The sequence below is a fragment of the Bos javanicus genome, chromosome 4 (assembly GCF_032452875.1).
Source record: "Bos javanicus breed banteng chromosome 4, ARS-OSU_banteng_1.0, whole genome shotgun sequence".
In the NCBI taxonomy this organism is placed as follows: domain Eukaryota; kingdom Metazoa; phylum Chordata; class Mammalia; order Artiodactyla; family Bovidae; genus Bos; species Bos javanicus.
The window spans coordinates 100,145,618-100,168,349 of NC_083871.1; the positions used below are offsets into that span (position 1 = coordinate 100,145,618).

Here is a 22,732-nt window from a genome sequence, read left to right on the forward strand (position 1 = left end):
TCACCGACTCAGTGGACATGAGATTGAGCAAACTCTGGGAGATAGTGAAGGACAGGGAAGCCTGGTGTGCTGCAGTCCATGGGGGTCACAAAGAATTGGACTTAGCAACTGAAGCAACGACTTAGCAACTGGACAACAACGAGAAGCAGTGCAACGGAAACACGCAAAGATGCACTGTGGTCCACTTACTTTTTTGTAAAGCTGTTTGGGTATTAGTCTGTAAGTTCTTAGAGGGCACAGACAGGGTCTGATTTACCTTGATGTTTCCTGTGTCTTGAGACAGTACCTGGCAGGTGAGAGACAGGCAATCAAGGGTTTTGAATGAGTGAATGAACCAACTCCCTGAGAGACCCTGAAATATAAACTTCCACTCCCTGGATATCTTGTATTATGTTAAGCATCAGCCAGGCAGAGGGGAGAGGAGGGGCAGGACAGTGACCTGCATGACCTTCCATCAGCGGGAAGGGGGGGCCTCCTGTTCTTCATTTGCTTTGTCATCCATGGTCCTGGCCCCACAGAAGTGTCTTCTCCTTGAGCTCCTTTCCTTTTGCTCCAGGCTTAATTATGTGGCTTCTTTTCATTCTTGCAAAACAATAGAAATGGATACTGTATCATAGAGACTTTTCTCACTGGGGGTTAAGCCAGAATTCTGGAATGTTAGGCCCCAGATTCTCACATTTGGAACCCAGAAGTCCCTAAATACTATGGAGTCATGAAATTCTGACATTGGGAAAATTCATATGTAAAGTTTAAGAGGAAACATTGCTACTGTTTTTAAAGTTAAGAGGAAACTCCTACTGTTTCTCTTAAAATCCCAGAAATTTTCACCGGTGTTGTGTTTGGGCAAGTGACTGGACTCTTGTGTGCCTGTTTTCCAAACAATTAGTTACTTGAGAGGGTAGAGTTCTTTTTGGTAAGATGGGAAAAAAAAAAAAAAAAGCTTTCAGAAGACCTTATATTCAAAGTCATAAAGTATAAATTCCAGTCATTTTTAAGAGTCACTGGATTCTTGTGACTGGAACTTTATGTTTTATGGTTTACTTTGGGCAGAATAAAAATGGAAGTAACAGAAAAAACAAGCTGTGGGTTACGTGGATCTTATAGGGGAATTAATTAAAAAAGACTGACCTTTCCAAAGATTTTCCTGGGAAATTAATTCAAATGAACAAATTGACTTGAATGTAAATGGTGAAAGAGGATACAAACAGAAATAAAAACAGAAAGGGAAATAAAGAAGTGGCAGTGAGAGGGAAGAATGATTTTGTTAGAATAATTGGGTGCTATTGGCCTAAGATGATTTTAAAGGTGGGTTTTACGAAGTTGCTGAAGTGCATCCAGGACCATAGAACCATCATGTCTGGCTACATGCTGTTAGCGTTTATATGATAGCTCTTCAGCCTAAATTTTATCAGGGATATGACTGTTAATTAAAAAAAAAAATTATTGACATATAGTTGATTTACAATGCTGTGTTTAATTTCTGCTGTACAGGAAAGTGACTCAGTTATATATACATATATAGGCTTCCCTGATAGCTCAGTTGGTAAAGAATCTGCCTGAAATGTAGGAGACCTGGGTTCGATCCCTTGGTTGGGAAGATTCCCTGGAGGAGGATATGGCAACCCATTCCAGTATTCTTGCTCAGAGGAGTTTGTTGGGCCACAGTCCATGGGGTTGCAAAGAGTCAGACATGACTGAGCGACTAAGCACAGTACAGCACATGACCTTAGGCAAACAAGTCTGAAGCAGTCAGACATGAAATGTTCCCAGGGAGATTTATCTCTGATGCTTCTCAGTGCTGAACGTAGACCCATATCATGTTGTATGCTTCTGGTGTGTATGCACATAGATGCTCCTTTCCAGGTGACAAGTCCAAACCAGTCAATCCTAAAAGAAACCAACTCTGAATATTCACTGAAAGGACTAAATGTGAAGCTCCAATCCTTTGGTCACCTGATACAAAGAGCCAGCTCATTGGAAAAGACCCTGACCCTGGGAAAGATGGAAGGCAAAAGGGGAAGGGGTCAGCAGAGGATGAGATGGTTAGATAGCATCACCAACTCAATGGACACGAGTTTGAGCAAATTCCGAAAGATAACGAAGGACAGGGAAGCCTGGTGTGCTGCAGTCCATGGGGTTGAGAAGAGTTGGACACAACTTAGTGACTGAACAACAGCAGTTTAAAAGTCTGTGGTAGCCAGAGCCAGCTGTGGGGAGGGTACAGCAGATGAGGTGGGGAGGGATGATGTGATCAGGTTGTCAGACTTAATGCATAAAAACACAGAACTCCCAGTTAAACTTGAATTTCAGATAAAAAATGCTTTTTTTTTTTTAAGTATAAGTATATCCCCCGTGAAAGTGAAAGTTAAGTCACTCAGTCATGTCCGACTCTTTGCGACCCAATGGACAGTAGCCTACCAGGCTCCTCTGTCCATGCGATTTTCCAGGCAAGAATACTGGAGTGGGGTGCCATTTCCTTCTCCAGGGGATCTTCCCAACCCAGGGATTGAACCTGGATTTCCTGTATTTCAGGCAAACGTTTTACCGTCTGAGCCACCAGGGTAGTCATATCCCCTATAGTGCATGGGATATATTTATATACTTAAAACATTATTCACTGTTCATCTGAAATTCAAATCTAACTAAGCTTCCTGTGTTTTATCTGGGACCCTTTCTTGGGACTCTCAGCAGCCAAGAAGCCGGGATCCTTGATGATGGTAATGATGTTGAGGGCATTGTGATGCTTCTGTATCAGATGGAAGATGGCTGCCCAGGTCCCCTTCTCTCACGCCTTTTCCCATTCACCTGGGGTTTCTAGATAAGCCAGGAAGTCCTCTTGGCTTGTAGATGTCCAGGCAGTAAAGGAAGGACAGAACAGCATTTGTAGGTCATTGCTACCATAAAGCTCTTTCTCCAGTTCCCTTTTGTCTTGCTCCAGCAAGAGGAACAGCTCAGTCTTTTAAGGATTTGTGGACAGAAGGAAATGTGACTGGATAAAGCTACTGCACTCTGGAGCATGTGTCCTGGGGAGATAATGGCTCTCGCCCTGCTAAAATAAATGGCCTGCTTTGTTCCTGAATAATAATCAGTTGGCAGTTTTGTTCTCTTTTCCCAGCAGCTGGATGAGGACATTCTGATTTCTGACGAAAATGGGTGACCTGGGGCTGGTCATGTTGGACAGAGGGGGCAGGGAGAGTCACCACACCTGGGAGCCCCCTGTGGTGACAAAGACCCTGCTGCAAAACCTGCTGCAAATCTTTCCCCACTGGCTGTCTTAATGCCCAAAGGTCAGCCATAAGTCTTAAGGTTAATGACCTTGACCATAAAAAATGCGTATTTCTCTGTGAATCAAAACATCCTCTTGGAATGAATTGACCCCATTTTTTTTTTAAAGCTTATAAACAAGGGAAACTTATTTCTCATTGAATTAGTTCCCTAGAGTCTTCCTAAACCCACATTTGGCTGAGAGCAGGGTCTTAGTGTTGTTGGATTCTAGGCCAGGCAATTCTTTGGGGGCCTAAGAGATAAGAGAGGTTGATCCACAGAGGGAGATTATGACAAAAACCTAGAAATTAAGGGACTGGGCAGTTCAGGAGGACTGGGGAAGGTGGGGAGGGGAGGAACAAGAGACAGGAGAGACCGAGGAGAGGATGGGGTGAAACTACCCACTTTACTTGCTGCCATATTGACTGGGGCTCCATGGATAGAAGCATCCCAGACAAATTTGGGTTGGGCATGGCTGGGGTCAGGACCCTGAGTTCCTGTCTTGCTGCTCTGTGTGAGTCAGAGTCAGTCAGTTCTATTTGATTTTCTTACCCATTCCTCCCAAATGCCAGGAGACAAATGAAAGCACAGAGAGGGAAGTTTCTGTCTGGCTATAGCCTGGAGGAGTGCATTAGGCTGCAGGGAAGGGAAAGCTCATATCCAGTGGATTGAACCTTAATGGGGTTTCTTTTTCTCATGTGACAGCAAGTAGTCAGTATGGGCTGACGTGAAGCTTGAGCATGTCACTGAGGACATGGACTACATCTGTCAGCCTGTGGTCGAAGATGGCGTGGGGGTTGGTGTTCAGTGAGCTGCAGTGGCCTAGAAGAAAATCCCTGGCAGATATGCAAGTAGCCCTGGCATTCTGGGCCTTTCTCTTTGCCACCTGGAGACAAGCTCACCATCCCGAGATTGTGCTTCCCAGCACCATTCATCTTTATTTTTAAAAAATTTTTTGGCCGTGCTGGGTCTTTGATGCTGAGTAGGGCTTTCTCCAGTTGCAGCAAGTGGGGCCTACTCTCTAGCTTCAGTGCACAGGCTTCTCACTGTGATGTCTTCTCTTGTTGTGGAGCATGGGCTCTGGGCTTGAGGGCTTCAGTAGTTGGGGCTCACAGGCTTATTTGCCCTGGGGTATGTGGGATCTTCCCGGACCAGGGATCAAACCCATGACCCCTGCATTGGCAGGTAGATTCTTAACCACTGGACCACCAGGGAAGTTCCATCCAGTACCATTCATCTCAATGAGTGGTTGAATGTTTCATTTCCCCCACAGATATTTGACCCCATCTAGGCACCCCCTGTGTCTTCCCTTCTATTTTGGAGGGTGCCAAGAACACTAGGCTTCCCTGATAGCTCAGTTGGTAAAGAATCCACCTGCAATGCAGGAGACCTGGGATAGATCCCTGGGTTGGGAAAATCTCCTAGAGAAGAGAAAGGCTACCCACTCCAGTACTCTGGCCTGGAGAATTCCATGGACTGGAGAAGTCCATGGGGTCGCAAAGAGTTGGACACGACTGAGCGACTTTCATTTCGCTTCAAGAACACTGCAGGGGCCAGTTGGGTGCAGGGATCTCCGTAGACTGTCTGGACACAGGATGATTTTTTTTTTTCCTCAGCTTTCCATCCAAAACCTACTTTCCAGAAGAGCAATGCTTACAACTTTGCCTCCTCTATCCAAAGAAGTCTTTTGCCACCATTCCATTTCATTCCTGAAGACTCAGTTCAGTTCAGTTCAGTTGCTCAGTCGTGTCCAACTCTTTGCAACCCCATGAATCGCAGCACGCCAGGCCTCCCTGTCCATCACCAACTCCCGGAGTTCACTCAGACTCACGTCCATCGAGTCAGTGATGCCATCCAGCCATCTCATCCTCTGTCGTCCCCTTCTCCTCCTGCCCCCAATCCCTCCCAGCATCAGAGTCTTTTCCAATGAGTCAACTTTTCGCATGAGGTGGCCAAAGTACTGGAGTTTCAGCTTTAGCATCATTCCTTCCAAAGAAATCCCAGGGCTGATCTCCTTCAGAATGGACTGGTTGGATCTCCTTGCAGCCCAAGGGACTCTCAAGAGTCTTCTCCAACACCACAGTTCAAAAACATCAATTCTTCAGTGCTCAGCCTTCTTCACAGTCCAACTCTCACATCCATACATGACCACAGGAAAAACCATAGCCTTGACTAGACGGACCTTGGTTGGCAAAGTAATGTCTCTGCTTTTGAATATGCTATCTAGGTTGGTCATAACTAGAGCCTGAGAAAAGATACAGTGTATGTCTTGAAGGTCAGAGAGCTTGGGCTAGCTGGAGCAGTGCATGCAATTTTCCATTGGGAATGAACATTCCTCCTCTCCTGAGCAGGTCTGTAAATCCCCAAGGTTGCCCTCTCCTCAGTCTTGGCCAGCTGAAAGAATAAAATTTATCATTCTGATAACCACAGAATTTGGACTGTGATAAAGCCAGTTGCAAAATTCTCTCTGTGGATGGCCAGAGTATGACATAAATGGGGATGAATGGCTCCAGGGTCATAGCCTACATTCTGATCAGAGCCAGCTGTCCTAGAAATGTGTCCTTTGGGTTCCAAAGGATAAACAATGGGTAGCATGTCCCTTCTATGTGGCAAAAGCTGCCTGACTTAGTGACAATGAGTTTTGGAATCAGGAGGCCAGGATGTAAAGCCCTGGTTTCTCCACCTCGGAGAAGGCAATGGCACCCCACTCCAGTACTCTTGCCTGGAAAATCCCATGGATGGAGAAGCCTGGTAGGCTGCAGTCCATGGGGTCACTGAGGGTCAGACACGACTGAGCGACTTCACTTTCACTTTTCACTTTTATGCATTGGAGGAGGAAATGGCAACCCACTCCAGTGTTCTTGCCTGGAGAACCCCAGGGATGGGGGAGCCTGGTGGGCTGCAGTCTATCGGGTTGCACAGAGTCGGACATGACTGAAGCAACTTAGTAGCAGTAGCTAGGTGGACAGAACCGGATAGGTACTTAAGCTCTCAGACTGTTTCCTCCTCTGTAAGAGAGAGGGATAAAAATCCTGAGTTGTTGCTCTCATAGGAGGGTCGTGGATATGAATGGGAATTTCAAGTGCTGACCTATTACACAGCCTTAAATAAGTATAGATTGCTGACTGTGATCACAACTGTGGATGTAGAGGGTTAATTTCATAATCAAGGGACAGTCCATTTGGCAGCTTGACCCCTGATTGTCCCTGACCAAGACAGTGGTTTCTGAAGCAGTGCCTTGAATGGATCAGGTGCTAATCAAAGTAAAAGTGATATGAATTAGTTCAGATGAACAAATGGCAAATGTCTTTTTTGCCCTGTTTCATCTCACCCCAGGACTAGGATTGCTGTGGTCCAGCCAGACTCTTCAAAGAGGTTATCTGTTCTAAGACATTACACATCACTAAATGTGCCTGTGAGCCAGGGCTGGCCACCAGTAAGGCACAGTCCAATTGAAGGAGTCCTTTCTGCCTCAAAGGACATGAGAACCACTTCCTGGTTGGATACCCTTGTTCTAGCTCTGATCTTCTCCAGGAACTCTTCTTTGCTTGTTGTTGTTCAGTCACTCAGTCATGCACAACTCTTTGCAACCCCATGGACTTCAGCACGCCAGGCTTCCCTGTTCTTCCCCATCTCCTGGAGCTTGCTCAAACTCATGTCCATTGAGTCGGTGATGACATCCAACTTCTTTGCTACTAGAAAGTAATTTTTCATTTTTTTATTACAAAAAAATATGTTAGTGTGAAATATCATTGGTTGTCTCCAAATTTATCAAAAGAAGGCAATCATCCAGATGATTCTGGTAAAAAACTTAGTGAACTCAGGCATCCTGTGTGTGGTCGTGGGGAATGAAAATGGATAGAATAAGCAATGGTTAGTATTTACTGAGTAGCTACTATGTTCCAGACATTGCATGAAGTGTTCACATGTGTTACTGCATTTAACTTTCACATCAACCCACTTGGGTAACTACTATTGCACCACTTTGCAGATAAGGAAACGAGGTGCAGGGAGATGGGGGGGATGTATCCCTACAGCTTGTTGTTTTAGCTGCTGAGTTGTGTTCAACTCTTTTGTGACTCCACGGACTGTAGCCTGTCAGGCTCCTCCAACCATGGGATTTCCAAAGTTAGAATAGTGGGTTGCCATTCCCTTCTCCCGGAGAAGGCAATGGCAAGCCACTCCAGTACTTATGCCTAGAAAATCCCATGGATGGAGGAGCCTGGTGGGCTACAGTCCATGGGGTCGCTACGAGTCAGTCGTGACTCTTCCTGACCCAGGGATTGAATTTGTGTCTCCTGCATTGCAGATGAGTTCTTTATTGCTGCGCCACCGGGGAAGACCAGGAAGTAGCAGGGCTGGGGCTTAAATTCAGAGCTGTCTGATTGCAAAACCCATACTCTTAACCACCATGGAATTACTAACCTCTTTGCCTTTTTTCCCCAACTTGTGATTTCCAATCAACATAAGAGACCACTCGTCCCTTTTGCCCTCTAACTATCCATGTCTCTTTTCTTCTGTCGTGCAGCCCTGGGCTGAATCCCACAGTGAGCCTATGCTGCACTGAAAGGAGACTGGGCTTTGGTGTTGTGCTCTGGCCCAGGGAGGTTTTTTTTTTTTTAATGTCCTTTTTATTTTAAAAAAATGTTTATTTATTTGGCGGTGCCGGGTCTTAGTTGCAGCATGTGGGATCTGGTTCTCTGATCAGGGATTAAACCCAAGCCCCTTGCACTGAGAGTGTGGAGTCTTAGCCACTGGACCACCAGGGAAGTCGCCCAGGCAGGCTTTGAGGTATTAAGCTATCTGGCCCTCTCTTTGGCAATGACCATACCCCTGGCACTAAGGGTGCAGCATATGCCCCTGGCAGTGCTTGGGGGTGGGGACAGACCTTAAAGTTTCAGGGACCAGCCATTCTGCCACCATGGGCACTCCTGAGGCTGGTGGGGGTACGACCAGCACTGTGCCTCTAACTCCATCCCCACAGGCAATCCAAGGACAGAGCTGAAGTCTCTCTTTTCACTTCCTCCTTCTCTGAAATGGGCATAATGATGGGATGCATGCATGTGTGCTTGCTAAGTCATTTCAGTCGTGTCTGACTCTGCAACCCCATGGACTGTAGACCACCAGGCTCCTCAGTCCATGGGATTCTCCAGGCAGGAATACTGGAATGGGTTGCCATGCCCTCCTCCAGGGGATCTTCCTGATCCAGAGATCGAACCTGAGTCTCTTATGTCTCTTGCATTGACAGCGGGTTTTTTTTAACCCACTATCTGGGAAGCCCCATAATGATGGGATACCAAGGCATAGAAGGTTGAGAACATGTGTTTTGCCAGTTGTTTCAGAAGGCTCAGAATCAACCCCATGCCTCCCTCCTATGTGAGTCTTACAGAAGTGCTCCTGATGGCTACTTCCCTTCTTAAATCAGTGTTGGAGTCACATGTCCAGGAAGTCTTCCCTGAAGAAGCAGGCTGGGTTAGGGCGCCCTCCCTCTCTGCGTTCTGCTATCAGAGTACATCACCAGTGCACTTATTACCAGTTTCCTTGTCAGTCTCCTCCTAGGCTCCTTGGGAGCCTGGCATGTAGCAAGTACATTTCCTGGCATGTATACAGCACATACTTCAGCAAGTTTGTTGATCTGAACTTGAGCTTTGAGTCGAAGAAAAGATCAATAACCATTTCAAAAGTTTTGTTGTTGTTTTACATTTGTTGTTAATACCCGGTGATTCCGCCCTTTAGGCAGAGCTATTCCTCCAAATTTTAGGCATCTTTGGGAGTTTCTATGCCTTATTCAGATCTCTGGGTCATGACTTAGTGTTCCGGGGAATTCAGAGGGGAAGAAAAATCATTTGCTTCTGCAAACCCTCATGTCCGCCGTTCTGATAAAGGATCCCAGCTGTGACAAGGAGATTATTTACTTGAAACTAATGACCAAAGCTAATTACTGCAGTTGATTTGGGCAGGGACAGAGTGTTCCGGAGCAGGCTGTTGGCAAATGTCCCCAAGTCTCCAATTCGGCAACTGAGCCAACGAGCCCACTCGATGTGCCAGTGCTTTTTGGTCCTTGAATCTCCTGTTCAATAGCAAATAGACTTTAGGGTTGTGGTTTGGGGCTCAGTTGCCTGAGAGGAGCCAAGATTGAGTTTCTGTGGCTTGTTCTCATTCTGTCTGGTTCCAGTTTTTGTAAAAGATACAATAAAATAATTAAAGTGTGACCTTTGTGAGGGTGTGAGATTGGAGGTCTACCCCTCACTTCCACAACTTCCTCCTTCACAACTCCTCCACAGGACAGCTCCCCTCCTCCAGAACAGGAAACAGACTTCTTGGGGCTCACAAATGCCTGGTTCCCATGGCTCAGGCGATTTTGTTTCCTTCTCCATTCTTCCTAATGCAACTGCAGCTCACATATCAGGCAACCACTGCCACTGACCCATTTGACAATGTTCATGTCTTTATCTGACGTGCTGAGCCTCGCGAACTTGTCCCAGATGCCAAATCCCATTCTAATAAACTGTGTGGGCATCCAAATTCTTTCCTTCTGGTGGAATTTTGTTAAAATTAGACCTGAGAGGAAGAATTAATGAGTGGGATAGATGAGAATTAAATGTGTGAATTGAATAACATGTCTGGCACAATTTATAAAACATTTTTTAGACATTTTAATTTCGATATGCATCTTTAGAGCATATATTGTGAAGCCCGATCCTATTCTCTGTACTGCATATTAATAATAATAATAAAAACTACATACACACACACACACAAACCGTGGTCTCTGGTCTCAGAGTGTTTGCATTTTGGAGGGAAATGACAAGTCATGTGTGACAAGTCAGAAACAGCCTTCATGGGATACACAGGCCATAGGGAGAGAGGTGGCGTGGAGCACAGGCAGGAGTGTTGGGGTTTAAAGTGAGGCAAGGGTAGTCACGAGGCTAACTGGAAAAGGCTTAATGGGGAAGGATAGTCTAAAAGTGGAGGTACAATTTTACAAAGACTATTGGAGAAGGCACTCTAGGCGTGAGGAAAGGGGTGAGGAAGCCCAGAGATGGTTACCAGGGCAACAGAGGGTGCGAGGATTCTGAGGCGTGCAGGGCGTGATGAACCATTGATGGGGTCAGCAGGAGCTGAGGGTGGGATGGCCTCTGGGGTGAGATCATTAGCCAGACTGTCAGGGGCCCGACCAGTAACATCTTCAGGAGCAGGGTTGGTGTGCATGCGTGCTCAGCCACTTCAGTCGTGTCTGACTCTTTGAGACACTATGGATTGTAGCCCGCCAGGCTCCTCTGTCCATGGGATTCTGCAGGCAAGAATGCTGGCATGGGTTACCCTGCTCTCCTCCAGGGGATTTTCCTGACCCAGGGAGGGATGGAACCTGCATCTCCTGCATTGCAGGTGGATTTTTTTTACCACTTGCCACCGGGAAAGCCCAGAGGGGTTGGTTCAGTTCAGTTCAGTTCAGTCGCTCAGTCGTGTCCGACTCTTTGTGACCCCATGAATCGCAGCACGCCAGGCCTCCCTGTCCATCACCAACTCCCAGAGTTTACTCAAACTCATGTCCACTGAGTCGGTGATGCCATCAAATCATCTCATCCTCTGTTGTCCCCTTCTCCTCCTGCCTTCAATCATTCACAGCATCAGGGTCTTTTCCAATGAGTCAGTTCTTCCCATTAGGTGGCCAAAGTATTAGTGTTTCAGCTTTAGCATTAGTCCTTCCAATGAATATTCAGGATTGATTTCCTTTAGGATGGACTGGTTGGATCTTCTTGCTATCCAAGGGACTCTCAAGAGTCTTTTCCAACACCACAGTTCAAAAGCATCAATTCTTTGGCACTCAACTTTCTTTATGGTCCAACTCTCACATCCATACATGACTACTGGAAATACCAAAGCTTTGACTAGATGGATCTTTGTCGGCAAACTAATGTCTCTGCTTTTTAGTATGCTGTCTAGGTTGGTCATAACTTTTCTTCCAAGGAGCAAGTGTCTTTTAATTTCATGGAGGGGTTGGTAGATGGTGGCTATTTCAAAATCTCAGGAAAATGTTGGCTTTCCTTGGAATTCTGGAGTGAGGCACGTTACCCAGCTGAAGTTAGAAGCAGTCAGAGAAAGAGTCTCTGTGTTTGAGAGGAATGGGGCTGAAGAGTGCTCTGGAAAATGGCAGGTTCTGCCAGGATAAAGTGGAGAGAAGACAAGCAGATGGCCGACAACAAAGGCGACTTAGCTCTAGGGACTGGTGCCTCACAATATTAACTGTGGAGGCTGTAGCAGGAGGCTCCAGGGCAAAAATAATGGGTGCCTGTTTTTTTTGTTTGCTTGTTTTTGCACTAAATTAGCAAGCACACCCTGTGCTTTGTGCTTTCAATCCTGAAGGACAAATAAGAAATTGTCATGGAGCTAAGTTCTTGAATTTCTAGAAACTTACAGTAGAGATTCTTATTTCATACAATTGGTCAAAATAAAAATGTTGACAAATCAATGTAAAAATAGGACCTAAGCATTGTAACTTAAGCACTGTAATTTAAAAGATAAAATGTACATTCCCTAACATTTTGGGCTTCCCGGGTGGCTCAGTGGTAAAGAATCTGTCTGCCAATGCAGGAGACTCAAGAGACGCGGGTTCAATCCCTGAGTTGGGAGGAACCCTGGGAGGAGGAAATGGCAACCCAATCCAGTATTCTTGCCTGGAAAATCCCATGGACAGAGAGGCCTGCCAGGCTACAGTCCATGGGGTAGCAAAGAGTTGGACACAACTGAGCACAGCTCAGGACTAATATTTCATTGTTGAACTTAGACTTTTCTCTCTGACCTGGGGGATACTGATTGGAGTTTCCTATTTTCTTTCTTGTATAATCAGCATCCACAATGGATCAATAATGGCCACAGATCCTTTGCTACTTCTTCATTGAAGCGTGGAGCCCAATTCTCCTCTACCTGGATCTGAGCTTACCTTGGTGATTTTCTTGACCTACAGAACACAGTGGAAGTGACATTCTGGGAATTCCATGGTTAGACTTGAAACTCCCTTCTGGGCACCTTGGAATGCTCTTTTGGGAGCCCTGAGCTCTGGAAGCTCATGGGAACTGCCATCTAAAAATTCACTACCTTGAGTTCCCCAGGCTTGAAAGGCCACGTATGGGTGCTCCAGAGGACAGTCGCAGTTGGGCTCAGCTTTCTAGCCATCCCCATGAAGACATGTGAGTGTAGCCACCTTGGGTCCTTTACTGATACCATGTGGAACAGAAAACTTGAATGGTTGAGCCCTCTCTGAATTTATAGCCCACAGAATTGTGAGATAGTAACAGAGTGGTTGTTTTAAGTCACCAAAGTTTAGGGTAGTTTGTTATCCCTGCTAGATACTTGGAACTTGTTATAAAGAGGGCTGGGCACATATTCATAGGACTGGGAGAGACTAGAGACCAGGTACTTCAGCTGTCTGATGTGCACATGAAAATTCTGAGTACTGGAAGAGGAATCCAGAAACTGATGTCAAAAATGCCCCGTGATCCTACAGTAGAAAGTGCCTGGGCCTCCTAGTTTAAGTTTTGCTTTCCTGCCCTTGAAAGCGAGGGGTTTCCTGTGTTTACCTTTCCTGGATAACCTTGCTGGAAAAATGCCAGCAAGCAGAGTCAGATATATAGATGGTCAGCCACATTGTGTTGGCCATGGGAAGTTGTTCCAATAATCTATTCTTTAGCAGTTGGTGTCTGCCTTCCCAGGGTCCCGCAAAGTCTCAGAGGTCACAGGGACTGTGCTTCCTGTTTGACTTCACTCCCCTTCCCATTCCTTCCACGGGAGAGGCTCCCTCCAGCCCAGTGGGGGGCAGCAGGGAAAGCTTGGAGCTTGTTACCTGCATGCTGAGGCTTCCACAGACGATTCACGACCAGGTCCGGTACACAGAGGAACCTCAAGCTTGGTTTAAAGCTCTGCTGGCGTCATCTTGAAATTCTTAATACTTTTGAAAAAGAGGATCTGCGTTTTCATTTTATACTGGGCCTGAAAATTACATAGGCAGCTATGCTGTGACTCACTCATACTCCTGCCTCATGGTTGAGATGAGGGGCCGAGGCTGTTTCTTTAGTACAGCCCTGTGCTGTCTCACTGAGGACTGATGCAAAGTGGTGAGTGGGGGGAGGAAGAAAGCGAGGAAGGGAAGCCATGTGGGAAAATGAATGCTGTATTTCTGATTCCCATGTTCAAAGATAAACTGAGGCACATTAAGACTCTTAAGAGTTTATTTGAATAAAAATCGACTGGAATCAAGCAGCACCAAACTGGAAGTGGTTAGGAGCCCTCTGACCTGCAGGAGCTGAGGAGAGACAGAGAGAGAAAGTGAGGAAGAAAAGTAAGGAAACTATTTGATTGGCTGTAACGTGAAGTCTGGTTGGCCGATTGGCTGTAACTTGAAGCCTGGTTGGTGATTGGCTATAGTGTGAAGCCTTGGCTGATTGGCTGTAACGTGAAGCCTGGTTAGCTGTTTGTGAATGGTGGTCCTTAGCGTCTTGACCTGGAGAAGGCAATGGCACCCCACTCCAGTACTCTTGCCTGGGAAATCCGATGGACGCAGGAGCCTGGTAGGCTGCAGTCCATGGGGTCGCCAAGAGTCGGACACGACTGAGCGACTTCACTTTCACTTTCTACTTTCATGCATTGGAAGGAAATGGCAACCCACTCCAGTGTTCTTGCCTGGAGAATCCCAGGGACAGGGGAGCCTGGTGGGCTGCCGTCTCTGGGGTCGCACAGAGTTGGACACGACTGAAGGGACTTAGCAGCAGAAGCAGCAGTAGCAGCGTCTTGACTTTCAGGCATTTACAGGTTAGACTTTGGTTTGCTTAAGTAGGCTACCCTCTGCATTAGGGCCTCCTCAATCTAACAGCCTCCTTGTTTAATTCATTTAACATCCCCTGTAAGACAGGACCCCTTCCTCACCCCCCTACTATTGACAAAAGGACCACCTCGGGCCGGACTGACTGTGAGGGACTTTTGGCAGGGCATGAGTTTGGAGGCAGACGGTGCCCTGTGGCTCAGGCCCAAACAGCAAAACCCAGATGCTTTCTCAGCCGTCCATCACTAGGAGCCAAACTAAGGAGGATCCTTTCTCACCAGCCCAGTTTTCCTACAAGGTTCAAGAGTGGTGGCAGTAACAGGGAAGTGGAGGGGTGGGGTGGGGTGGGCCTGGGGAGCCTAGGCACCCACACTCTCTAAGAGAGAAAAGAAGAGCTAGACCCCACCCACGGCCTGATAGAAGCCTAGGAAGCTGGGGCAGGGGTTAAGGAGACCCCCGCCCCCTCCTACAACAAATGTGTATCCCGCTCTCTGGCTCAGTATCCTCTTGTCAGGACGAGCTGTTCCACACTTGGTGATCATTTCAAAACTCTCTTCTGCCTGCTGTCAGCCTGCCCTTTCACAGACGGGCTCAGATCCAAACACAGCTGTCTCCTCTTTGTCTACCACCTGTGTCTCAAAAAACCAATCAGTCTGGTCTGCGCTGCCATAGCCGATGATTCTTCACTTTTTCGCTTTCTCTTTGCCCTCCTAGAACAGTGATTCTCAAGGTGAGCTTCCTGAACTGGCAACATCAGCCTTACCTTGGAAATTGTTAGAAATGCTAATTCATGGATACCACCCCAGACCTACAGAATAAAAAACTCTCAGGGTAACAGACTCACAGACTTAGAGAATGAATTTAAGATTACTTGTGAAGGAGTCAGGGGAGAAAGGGGGGGGGCAAGAAATGGTTAGGAAGTTTGGGATGGACATATACACGCTGCTGTATTTAAAATAGATAACCAATAAGGACCTACTGTATAGGACAGGGAACTCTGCTCAGTATTATATGGCAGCCTGGATGGGAGGCAAGTTTGAGGGAGAATGGATACATGTATATGCATGGCTGAGCTGCTGTGCTGTCCACCTGAAACTTTCACAACATGGTTAATCAGCTATATTCCAATATAAAACAAAAAGTTAAAAAAAAATTAAAAAAAAAACAACTCTGAGGGTAAGGCTGCTGACCTGTGGTTGAATAAGCTCTTCTGGTGGTTCTAATGATCACTGACATTTGAGAACCCCTCTTCTCGAGACTGGTGACTGAAATAAGTCCTTCCACCAGCACCCAGGATTTCAGTGTTGACACCTCTATGACAGATGGTGTATCAGTTTTGCCAAGGAAGGCAATAGTAATTCTTTCACGTATGAAACCCCTCCCCAGCACACACAGACACACAAAAAATACACAGAAAAAGGAAAAATGCTTTGCTTCTCATTCCTCCTCTATCTAACATCTGTTACCCGGGCTTTGAGTTGTTTTAACAAGAGCATCAGCGTTAGAATAAGCTTGCTTGCAGGGTGTCTGGAAGGCAGGTGCAGCCTGCCACTTTTAATGCAAGCTGAGAACAAACACAGCCTTCTGCTGCTAGAGACAGAGGTGGAATTTCTGTTTTGCTGGGAAGATACCCCCTAAAGCGCTGCCTTACCTTGAGGCCTTAATTAGAAGCAGCAGTGGCCCTCGGGCCTGCTGAGTTTCTATTTGATGTGATTGCACAAAAGAGCTGAGGTGGAGAACTGGACCTTTTGTTATTTCACGTATTCAGAAAAGCTTTTTCATAAAAGCCCCTCTCTAGGTTCTTATTTGCTATCACATGCACCAGGGTAAACTTATAAAGATTTACGCAGAGCAAGCAATTAGTAGTGTCTGGTTTTCCCATGTTTGTCATAGATTAACGGATTTAATTTTTGCCATTTCAGCCCCACTTTCCCTCTCTCACAGGGGCCTATCCCACTGCAGCTACCTTCCCATCCATTCATCACTGCCCTGCCTTCTCTGGCCCCTGTGACTCTCTCTCCTTTTTCTTTGCATCTTTCTAGAGAGGTCTTAGTGTCTAGTATTAGCTTGAATGCTTGAACATATTAAAAAAAAATCCAATATAAAAGTGAAAATTCCTACTGGAGATATTGGTATTTTAATTTCATAATTGCACCCCCTGAGTTAACCTGATAAACCAAAGAGCTACGGAGATTTTCTTGTGCTTTTCTTCATATGAATGTAGACAAGAGAGGACATGCCACAGACTGTGAGATTTCAGCTATAAGCTGTCTGGCTGATAAGGTGCTGGGAAGTACAGAGATGTGACAGTCCTCCTTGATCTGCCACATACGTCATGTAAATATGTTCACGGGCTTAGCCCAGTGCAGCTCTTGGCTCATGGTAAGTCCTAACTAATTGTCTACTGCATGGTACTTAGCCGCATAGCAGAGAACCCTTACCCTGGGCTAACAAGAAACACATAAGAACTGATGTCTTTTGACATAAGAAGGGGGTCTTGCACCAGGATCTGTGGATCTGCACTGCTTGGACAAAGTCTTTTATTGCTCTCTGTCTTGATTCTCTAGGTTTTCAAAATATGGGTTACTCTTTTGTTTTTGCTTGTATTTTTAAGCTCCCTAAACTCACTTTAAGCACAAAAGGGAATTTATTGGATGAATATTGGAATATCTCAAGAATCCAAGGCCAAGACAATAGCTTGAGCTTCATGAAGGCCTGGGACTAGGAAGTGGGTGCAAAGCCATCAAGAGCCAGGAGGTATTTCATTCTCACTTTTCTCTCTCACACTTGTGGCCAGCTGGACTCTTTGCTTCTTTCTCTAGACTGATTCATGCTTCTTTGTGTCTGTAGACCAGCTTATACTTCTTTGGCATAAGAATGACAAATATGGCTGCCACAAAATGGCTATATTTTAACTATAGTGCTGTATAGTAGGTCCTTGCTGATTATCCATTTTAAATATAGTGGTGTGTACATGCCCATCCCAAACTCTCTAACTAAGGTGGGGATTTATTCTGTTAAGAATAATTATCTCACATTTGGAAATAAAAGCAAAAGAAAGATAACTTGTCCTTTTAATGTCACATTGGAGTCTTCCTTAACCACCTTAGGGTTCTTTAATTATCTTGAGGAATGTATATTTATATGACTCACTTTCTACTACTGATGCAAGACCCAGATTCTGCAGTTACATGGTAAACTTTTAGATAAATGTTTATCTGTAGATATTCAGTTAATTTTATCTTGTAGAGATTATAACCAAAGATTATGACTTTATTGCTCATAATCATGTTAACTATCTTTGTGCCAGTACCATACTGTCTTGATAACTGTGGCTTTGTAATAGAGCCTGAAGTCAGGTAGGTTGATTCCTCCTGTTCCATTCTTCTTTCTCAAGATAGCTTTGGCTATTCGAGGTTTTTTGTATTTCCATACAAATTGTGAAATTATTTGTTCTAGCCCTGTGAAGAATATCGTTGGTAGCTTGATAGGGATTGCATTGAATCTATAATTTGCTTTGGGTAGTATACTCATTTTCACTATATTGATTCTTCCAATCCATGAACATGGTATATTTCTCCATCTATTAGTGTCCTCTTTGATTTCTTTCACCAGTGTTTTATAGTTTTCTATATATAAGTCTTTAGTTTCTTTAGGTAGATATATTCCTAAGTATTTTATTCTTTCCGTTGCAATGGTGAATGGAATTGTTTCCTTAATTTCTCTTTCAGTTTTCTCATTATTAGTGTATAGGAATGCAAGGGATTTCTGTGTGTTGATTTTATATCCTGCAACTTTACTATAATCATTGATTAGTTCTAGTAATTTTCTGGTGGAGTCTTTAGGGTTTTCTATGTAAAGGATCATGTCATCTGCAAACAGTGAGAGTTTTACTTCTTCTTTTCCAATTTGGATTCCTTTTATTTCTTTTTCTGCTCTGATTGCTGTGGCCAAAACTTCCAAAACTATGTTGAATAGTAATGGTGAAAGTGGGCACCCTTGTCTTGTTCCTGACTTTAGAGGAAATGCTTTCAATTTTTCACCTGAAATATTGATCAATGGAACAAAATAGAAAGCCCAGAGATAAATCCACGCACATATGGACACCTTATCTTTGACAAAGGAGGCAAGAATATACAATGGATTAAAGACAATCTCTTTAACAAGTGGTGCTGGGGAAACTGGACAACCACTTGTAAAAGAATGAAACTAGAACACTTTCTAACACCATACACAAAAATAAACTCAAAATGGATTAAAGATCTCAACGTAAGACCAGAAACTATAAAACTCCTAGAGGAGAACATAGGCAAAACACTCTCCGACATACATCACAGCAGGATCCTCTATGACCCACCTCCCAGAATATTGGAAATAAAAGCAAAAATAAACAAATGGGACCTAATTAAACTTAAAAGCTTCTGCACATCAAAGGAAACTATTAGCAAGGTGAAAAGGCAGCCTTCAGAATGGGAGAAAATAATAGCAAATGAAGCAACGGACAAACAACTAATCTCAAAAATATACAAGCAACTCCTACAGCTCAACTCCAGAAAAATAAATGAGCCAATCAAAAAATGGGCCAAAGAACTAAATAGACATTTCTCCAAAGAAGACATACAGATGGCTAACAAACACATGAAAAGATGCTCAACATCACTCATTATCAGAGAAATGCAAATCAAAACCACTATGAGGTACCATTTCACGCCAGTCAGAATGGCTGCAATCCATAAGTCTACAAGCAATAAATGCTGGAGAGGGTGTGGAGAAAAGGGAACCCTCTTACACTGTTGGTGGGAATGCAAACTAGTACAGCCACTATGGAGAACATTGTGGAGATTCCTTAAAAAACTAGAAATAGAACTGCCTTATGATCCAGCAATCCCACTGCTGGGCATACACACTGAGGAAACCAGAAGGGAAAGAGACACGTGTACCCCAATGTTCATCGCAACACTGTTTATAATAGCCAGGACATGGAAGCAACCTAGATGCCCATCAGCAGATGAATGGATAAGAAAGCTGTGGTACATATACACAATGGAATATTACTCAGCCATTAAAAAGAATTCATTTGAATCAGTTCTAATGAGGTGGATGAAACTGGAACCTATTATACAGAGTGAATTAAGCCAGAAAGAAAAACACCAATACAGTATACTAACGCATATATATGGAATTTAGAAAGATGGTAACAATAACCCTGTGTTCGAGACAGCAAAAGAGACACTGATGTATAGATCAGTCTTATGGACTCTGTGGGAGAGGGAGAGGGTGGGAAGATTTGGGAGAATAGCACTGAATAAAAAAAAATAATCATGTTAACTAGTTTTGTACCTAACCTAGTAATCTTATTCCAATATTTTCTTACTTTAATGACTGTGTATTTAATGACTTTTCCTTTGAACTAGCTTCACTATCCTGTTCATTTCCTGAGAAACAAATTGGGCACATCTTGACATATGTTTATTTTTTTGTATTTGTATGAGAGGCATGTTGTTAACTTTTTGAACATTATATTTTTTTCAGTTTTCAGAATAAAGGGGAGGAGGATTGAGTTGATACTTCAAAGTTATCTACAATAGCTTCTATTTTGGTTCCTTTGAATTTCCTGTTTTTTAATGACTTCCACAACAATTTACCAGTGATCTGGTCTTTTGCTTTAGTGAGAGTCTGCTGTTGGTATATTTTTTCAGTCTTTTTTGGTCTGAAATACATTTATTTCATTTTTGTTCGTGAAAGGAACTACCACTGGATATACTATCTAAGTTGACATTCTAAGATTCTCTCTTAGGTCTTTGAAGATATTCTACTGTCTTCTGGGTTCACTTGTTGCTATTAAGAGGTCAAATAAATCTAATAGTTATTCTGTCATAGGTAATTTTTATTTTCTCTCTGGTTGCTTTTAAGATCTTCTTTTTTTTCCTTCAGTATTCTTTGACTTAAAAAAAAAAATCTCAAAGTGGATTTTTAAAATTTACATCTCTTGAAATTCATAGGGCTTCCTAATTCTCAGGATTTGTGGTTTTCATCAATTCTTTGAAAAATTCTATTAATATCTCTTAAATATTACCTCTTCCCATTATATATATTATTATAGACCAGTTGTTACACTACTGGTGGGAATGTAATTGGGTATGACACTTTTAGGAAACAACTGTCATTATTTACTCTTGTTGAAGCTCTTCACCCCCTTTGAGTTTATAATTCTACTGGTAAGTGTATAATTAACAGAAATACAGACATGTATTCATTCAGGGACTTTCAAAGCTATTCATAGCAACATTATTCATAGTGGCCCCAAACTGGCAATAACTCAGATATTCATTAAGAGTAGAATGATGATTAGCCATGATGTATTTATACAATGGAGATGTATAGCAATTATAACAAACTCCAGTTATAAGCAATGAGTGGGTGCATCTCACAAGCCTAATGTTGACTGAAAGAAACCAAATTCAAAAGAATGTGGTCTCTGAAGCCATCTTAAACAAACCCAAACAAACAAAAACCAAACAGTTTGACAAAACAAAACTGTTGTGTTTAGAGGCAAACACCTTGGAGTTAAAACTAGGGAAAAAAGATAACCATAAAAGTCACGATAATGGTTAGCCTAGGTCGAGTGGGATAGTGCTGTGACTGGGAACCAACACTGGGGTTTCTGGGAATACAAGTAATATTCTATGTTTTGACCTAATTGATGGTTACTTGAGTGTTTGTTTGGTAGAAAAATCATTGAACTATAGGCTGCTTTGTGAAAAATGAAGTACACACGTTGACTTGTAACTAATGAGAGTATTACGTATCTTAATTTGTTAATGCAGGTAAGGAGGTATTTGGAGGGAAATTTATAGCTTTAAATGCTTATGTTACAAAATAAGAATGGCTAAAAATCAAGAAATTGAGCATTCAATTTAAGAAATTAGTAAAAGAACATTAAATAGTTCAAAGAAAGTTGAATAAAGAAAGCAACAAAGATATGAGAAGAAATTAATGAAGTAGTAAAACAAATATAGAGTAAAATAGAGAATAAAATGATGATCAATACAAAGAGTTTGTTCTTTGATATGACTAAATTAACAAACTTCCAGAAAGGTTGATGAGACAAAGCAAAAAGATAGAAACAGATACGAGGAATAGGAAAGGGAATGTGTAGCAGATACAGCAGAGATTAAAGATAGTAAGAGACTGTTATGAACAAATTCATACCAAAAGTAGTAGGAATATATAACATATTGAAACTGACTTTAAAGTGATACAAAAATGAAATAGCTCTATACTCACTGAATCAAATAAATTGAATTGGTAATAGGGAATCTTCCCATTAGGAAATGCCAGCCCTACTTTGATAGGTAGGTTTCTCTAGACTTAAAGAAATAGATTATTAAAATACTACACAAACTCTTAGAATAGAAAAAGAAAGAACACTCCCCAGCTCAATTTATGTAACTATAAAAAAATCTTCAAACCAAAAGCAGATGAGGACAATACAAGAAAGGAAAACTGTAGGCTGATTTTACCCAGTGAACACAGATAAAAATATCCTAAACAAAATATTAGCAAACTGAATGAATAATATATAAGGCAACAATTCATAACTAAATTGGAATAAAGACTTAACCCAGAAATCCGAGACTGGTTCAACATTTGAAATAGACTGATATAACTTACCATGTTCACAGATCCAGTGAAAAAATTCACATGAATTTTCACAAAAATTGTCTCAGTAGAAGCAGAAAACTGTTTGATATAATCCAACGTCAACTTAGGATAAAGAGTCAACATATCAGGAATAGAATGGAATTTTTTGAACTGGATAAAGAACATCAGTGTACAAAGAAAAAAAAAAAAAAACTAACCTTACAGCAAATATCACACTTAATGATGAAATTGAAAAAGCAGATCCTTTAGCAAGCAGGAATGAGCAAGAATCTCTGCTTTTACCACTTCCTAGCCAGTACAGTAGGGGAAAAAGAAAGATTTATAAGGTAAAGGATTAGAAAGGAAGAAACCACACTGTCATTACTCACAGATGATGTGATTGTTTGCATAGATTCATAGACCGTGTGTTGGAATAATAAAAGTTGGCAAGGTTGCCAATTATAAACACAGTGTAAACAAGGCAATTGCATTTTTATACACCAGTTAACATTTGGAAATGTTAATTTGATAAAGCTATCATTTATAATAGCAATACAAGTGTAAGGAAAGTATGTGCATTTTTCCAAATTTGAACTTGAGATTTAAAGCATTTCCAATAAAAATACCAACATAGTTTTTCATGGAAGTTGGCAAGCTGGCTCTGACTTTTATGTGGCAGGGCAAAAGTCTGAGACTAGCCAACACTGTCTAGAAGGGAAAAGAACAGAGTGAAGGGATTTGTCTTCTTAGGTGTCAAGCTTCATTATAAAATAATAATGAAGACAGTGAGGTGTTAGTTCAGGGAGAGACAGAAAGACCACTGGAACAAAACAGCCCAGACATAGACCTAAGCAATTTTGGAAATTTGATCTGGCAAAAGGGGCATTACAGAAAAGCGGGGAAGTGTTAACACCATTCAATAATTTCATTGCTGTTTAGTTGCTAAGTCATGTCTGACTCTTGTGGCCCCATGAACTGTAGCCCGCCAGGCTCCTCTGTTCATGG

General features: G+C 43.0%; 1 long non-coding RNA gene across 1 annotated transcript; it reads right to left on the reverse strand.

Moving 5' to 3' along the window:
* Positions 1-6,967: 6,967 nt before the first annotated feature.
* LOC133246464 (uncharacterized) lies at positions 6,968-22,217 on the reverse strand. The gene is made up of 2 exons (XR_009736047.1): positions 21,758-22,217; positions 6,968-9,825 (listed from the first exon to the last, which is right to left on the reverse strand). It is a non-coding gene; the product is annotated as an uncharacterized LOC133246464 (long non-coding RNA).
* Between the last annotated feature and the right edge of the window lie 515 nt (positions 22,218-22,732).